Below are 6,000 nucleotides of genomic sequence, written 5' to 3'. Positions count from 1 at the left end.
ACAACGTCATAGTATAGTATGTCATAAAATGCCAAAAAACTTCATAGTTTAGTATGACAAAAAATGTCATATTATAGTATGGCAATAAATGTCAAAAAACATCATAGTATAGTATGTCATAAAATGCCAAAAAACGTCATAGTATAGTATGGCAAAAAACGTCATAGTATAGTATGGCAAAAAATGTCATAGTATAGTATGGCAAAAAATGCCAAAAAACTTCATAGTATAGTATGGCAAAAAATGTCATAGTATAGTATGGCAAAAAATGTCAAAAAACACTATAGCATTTTAAGGCATAAAAATGTCAAAAAACATCATAGTATAGTATGGCAAAAAATGTCAAAAAACACTATAGCATTTTAAGGCATAAAAGGTCATAAAAACGTCATAGTATGGTAGGGGATACAACTACATAGTAAAATAAGGCCTAAAAATGTTAAAAAACATCATAGTATAGTATGGCATAAAATGCCAAAAAACGTCATAGTATAGTATGGCAAAAAATGTCAAAAAACACTATAGCATTTTAAGGCATAAAAGGTCATAAAAACGTCATAGTATGGTAGGGGATACAACGACATAGTAAAATAAGGCCTAAAAATGTTAAAAAACTTCATAGTATAGTATGTCATAAAATGCCAAAAAACGTCATAGTATAGTATGGCAAAAAATGTCAAAAAACACTATAGCATATTAAGGCATAAAAGGTCATAAAAACGTCATAGTATGGTAGGGGATACAACGACATAGTAAAATAAGGCCTAAAAATGTTAAAAAACATCATAGTATAGTATGTCATAAAATGCCAAAAAACGTCATAGTATAGTATGGCAAAAAATGTCAAAAAACACTATAGCATTTTAAGGCATAAAAGGTCATAAAAACGTCATAGTATGCTAAGGGATACAACGACATAGTAAAATGAGACCTAAAAATGTTAAAAAACATCATAGTATAGTATGGGATAAAATGCCAAAAAACTTCATAGTATAGTATGGCAAAAAATGTCATAGTATAGTATGGCAAAAAATGTCAAAAAACACTATAGCATATTAAGGCATAAAAGGTCATAAAAACGTCATAGTATGGTAGGGGATACAACGGCATAGTAAAATAAGGCCTAAAAATGTTAAAAAACGTCACAGTATAGTATGGAAAAAAATGTCAAAAAACACTATAGCATATTAAGGCATAAAAGGTCATAAAAACGTCATAGTATGGTAGGGGATACAACGACATAGTAAAATAAGGCCTAAAAATGTTAAAAAACGTCATAGTATGGCAGTGGATACAACGACATAGTAAAATAAGGCCTAAAAATGCCAAAAAACATCATAGTATAGTATGGCAAAAAATGTCATAGTATAGTATGGCAAAAAATGTCAAAAAACACTATAGCATTTTAAGGCATAAAATGTCATAGAAATGTCATAGTATGGTAGGGGATACAACGACATCGTAAAGTAAGGCCTAAAAATGCCAAAAAACGTCATAGTATAGTATGGGATAAAATGCCAAAAAACATCATAGTATGGTAAGGGATACAACGACATCGTAAAGTAAGGCCTAAAAATGCCAAAAAACGTCATAGCATGGTAGGGGATACAACGACATAGTAAAATAAGGCCTAAAAATGTTAAAAAACATCATAGTATAGTATGGCATAAAATGCCAAAAAACATCATAGTATAGTATGGCATAAAATGCCAAAAAACGTCATAGTATAGTATGGCAAAAAATGTCATAGTATAGTATGGCAAAAAATGTCAAAAAATGTCAAAAAACACTATAGCATTTTAAGGCATAAAAGGTCATAAAAACGTCATAGTATGGTAGGGGATACAACGACATAGTAAAATAAGGCCTAAAAATGTTAAAAAACATCATAGTATAGTATGGCAAAAAATGTCAAAAAACACTATAGCATTTTAAGGCATAAAATGTCATAGAAATGTCATAGTATGGTAGGGGATACAACGACATAGTAAAGTAAGGCCTAAAAATTTTAAAAAACATCATAGTATAGTATGGCATAAAATGCCAAAAAACGTCATAGTATAGTATGGCAAAAAATGTCATAGTATAGTATGGCAAAAAATGTCAAAAAACACTTTAGCATTTTAAGGAATAAAAGGTCATAAAAACATCATAGTATGGTAGGGGATACAACGACATAGTAAAATAAGGCCTAAAAATGTTAAAAAACATCATTGTATAGTATGTCATAAAATGCCAAAAAACTTCATAGTATAGTATGGCAAAAAATGTCAAAAAACACTTTAGCATTTTAAGGAATAAAAGGTCATAAAAACATCATAGTATGGTAGGGGATACAACGACATAGTAAAATAAGGCATAAAAATGTTAAAAAACATCATAGTATAGTATGTCATAAAATGCCAAAAAACGTCATAGTATAGTATGGCAAAAAATGTCAAAAAACACTATAGCATTTGAAGGCATAAAAGGTCATAAAAACGTCATAGTATGGTAGGGGATACAACGACATAGTAAAATAAGGCCTAAAAATGCCAAAAAACTTCATAGTTTAGTATGACAAAAAATGTCATATTATAGTATGGCAAAAAATGTCAAAAAACATTATAGCATTTTAAGGCATAAAAGGTCATAAAAACGTCATAGTATGGTAGGGGATACAACGACATAGTAAAATAAGGCCTTAAAATGTTAAAAAACATCATAGTATAGTATGGCAAAAAATGTCAAAAAACACTATAGCATTTGAAGGCATAAAAGGTCATAAAAACGTCATAGTATGGTAGGGGATACAACGACATAGTAAAATAAGGCCTAAAAATGCCAAAAAACTTCATAGTATAGTATGGCAAAAAATGCCAAAAAACGTCATAGTATAGTATGGCAAAAAATGTCAAAAAACACTATAGCATTTTAAGGCATAAAAGGTCATAAAAACGTCATAGTATGGTAGGGGATACAACGACATAGTAAAATAAGGCCTAAAAATGTTAAAAAACATCATAGTATAGTATGGCATAAAATGCCAAAAAACGTCATAGTATAGTATGGCAAAAAATGTCAAAAAACACTGTAGTATATTAAGGCATAAAAGGTCATAAAAACGTCATAGTATGGTAGGGGATACAACGACATAGTAAAATAAGGCCTAAAAATGTTAAAAAACTTCATAGTATAGTATGTCATAAAATGTTAAAAAACGTCATAGTATAGTATGGTAAAAAATGTCAAAAAACACTATAGCATATTAAGGCATAAAAGGTCATAAAAACGTCATAGCATGGTAGGGGATACAACGACATAGTAAAATAAGGCCTAAAAATGTTAAAAAACATCATAGTATAGTATGTCATAAAATGCCAAAAAACGTCATAGTATAGTATGGCAAAAAATGGCATAAAACACTATAGCATTTTAAGGCATAAAATGTCATAAAAACGTCATAGTATGCTAAGGGATACAACGACATAGTAAAATGAGACCTAAAAATGTTAAAAAACATCATAGTATAGTATGGGATAAAATGCCAAAAAACTTCATAGTATAGTATGGCAAAAAATGTCATAGTATAGTATGGCAAAAAATGTCAAAAAACACTATAGCATATTAAGGCATAAAAGGTCATAAAAACGTCATAGTATGGTAGGGGATACAACGACATAGTAAAATAAGGCCTTAAAATGTTAAAAAACATCATAGTATAGTATGTCATAAAATGCCAAAAAACGTCATAGTATAGTATGGCGAAAAATGTCATAAAACACTGTAGCATTTTAAGGCATAAAAGGTCATAAAAACGTCATAGTATGCTAAGGGATACAACGACATAGTAAAATGAGACCTAAAAATGTTAAAAAACATCATAGTATAGTATGGGATAAGATGCCAAAAAACTTCATAGTATAGTATGGCAAAAAATGTCATAGTATAGTATGGCAAAAAATGTCATAGTATAGTATGGCAAAAAATGTCAAAAAACACTATAGCATTTTAAGGCATAAAAGGTCATAAAAACGTCATATAAGGCCTAAAAATGTTAAAAAACGTCATAGTATAGTATGGCAAAAAATGTCAAAAAACACTATAGCATATTAAGGCATAAAAGGTCATAAAAACGTCATAGTATGGTAGGGGATACAACGACATAGTAAAATAAGGCCTAAAAATGTTAAAAAAAACATCATAGTATGACAGACAACCATTCACACTCACAGCCACACCTATTGTCAATTTAGAGTATCCAATTAGCCTAGTCCCCATTTTGCATGTCTTTGGACTGTGGGAGGAAGCCGGAGTACCCGGAGAGAACCCACACTTGCACGGGGAGAACATGCAAATTCCACACAGAAAGATGCCACGGCCAAGCCGGGACTCGAACCCGGAACCTTCTCGCTGTGAGGTGACAGCGCTAACCACTGCACCACCGTGCAGGCCCATCCTAATATAGTATGGCATAAAATGCCAAAAAACGTCATAGCAAAAAATGTCAAAAAATGTCAAAAATGTCAAAAAAACTATAGCATTTTAAGGCATAGAAGGTCATAAAAACGTCATAGTATGGTAGGGGATACAACGACATAGTAAAATAAGGCCTAAAAATGTTAAAAAACATCATAGTATAGTATGGCATAAAATGCCAAAAAACACTATAGCATATTAAGGCATAAAAGGTCATAAAAACGTCAAAGTATGGTAGGGGATACAGCGACATAGTACAATAAGGCCTAAAAATGTTAAAAAACATCCTAATATAGTATGGCATAAAATGCCAAAAAACACTATAGCATATTAAGGCATAAAAGGTCATAAAAACGTCATAGTATGGTAGGGGATACAACGACATAGTAAAATAAGGCCTAAAAATGTTAAAAAACATCATAGTATAGTATGGCATAAAATGCCAAAAAAATGTTTGATAAGTATGATAAGGCATCAACCCACACAATATTGTAAGGTATAAAAGGTAATAAAAATGTCATAATATGATATAACGACATAATAAAGTAAAGCCTAAAAGTTTCAAAAAACATCATAGTATAATATGGCACAAAAAGGCAAAAAAAACGTCAAAGTATGGTAAGGGATACAACGAAATAGCAAAGTAAGACCTAACATAGCATAAAAATGCCAAAAAACATTTTAGTATCTTATGGCATACAACGTCAAAAAAACATTACAGTATGGTAAGGCATAAAAAAAGGCAAAACACCCCATAGTATAGTAAGGCATAAGAATTCCAAAAAAAGTAATAGTATAGTATTGCTTTAAAGTTTTAAAAAAAGGCAAAAGACAGTTAAGGCCCATAAAGGGTTTTGAAACAATAACCTTCTCAGTCTGAGGTAACATTCCTATCCATTTTACCACCAATCTGGCCCATCATCAACTATTATTATTCAATGCATAAAAATGTGAAAATAGAATGGTTAGGCATGAAACATCATAATATATTAAGGCATAAAATTTTCAACAAACGTCATAATATAGACATTAGAGAGGCAATAGTTCCAACAACTGTACCAGCATGCTACCCCATCACAAAGTCACATATAGTGATGCATAAAAACATCATAGTATTGTAAGGTACAAAAATACTGCAGTATAGTAAGGCATAAAAAGTCATGGTATAGTAAGGTATAAAAAAGTCATAGTATAGTAAGCCATAATAATGTAATTTAATAGTTAGACCTTTGAGTAACCAATTAACTAAACTTCCATGTATTTGGTGTTTGGGAGTGAGCTGAATTACCCAGAAAGCCCTCACAGGTACAAGAAGAACATGCAAAATCACCATAGAAATTTTCCAAACCATGGTTCGAACCAACAATCTTCTCTGTTTTGAGGCAACAGTCCCAACCACTTCCCCACCATGCCACCCATTCAAAAAGTCATAGGCCTGATATGTGTGTTTGGCGGCAAGTTGGTGTCTATTCGTTGTCTGGGTGTTGTTGTTTCTGCCAGGGCTGCTGTTTGGCTTTATGTTTGTTCTGAAACTTTTGCCAG

General features: G+C 31.3%; 1 protein-coding gene and 1 long non-coding RNA gene across 3 annotated transcripts in view; both read left to right on the top strand.

Moving 5' to 3' along the window:
- Nucleotides 1-6,000, top strand: part of stim2b (stromal interaction molecule 2b) — a 52,480-nt gene that overhangs the window by 24,624 nt on the left and 21,856 nt on the right. The window lies entirely within an intron of this gene.
- Nucleotides 1,274-2,081, top strand: LOC130164588 (uncharacterized). Its single transcript, XR_008826630.1, has 2 exons — nucleotides 1,274-1,419; nucleotides 1,814-2,081. It is a non-coding gene; the product is annotated as an uncharacterized LOC130164588 (long non-coding RNA).

Source organism: Seriola aureovittata, chromosome 23 (assembly GCF_021018895.1).
Source record: "Seriola aureovittata isolate HTS-2021-v1 ecotype China chromosome 23, ASM2101889v1, whole genome shotgun sequence".
Taxonomy (NCBI): Eukaryota; Metazoa; Chordata; class Actinopteri; order Carangiformes; family Carangidae; genus Seriola; species Seriola aureovittata.
Note: the sequence above shows the minus strand (reverse complement) of the source record. Positions and strands in the feature narration are given on the sequence as shown.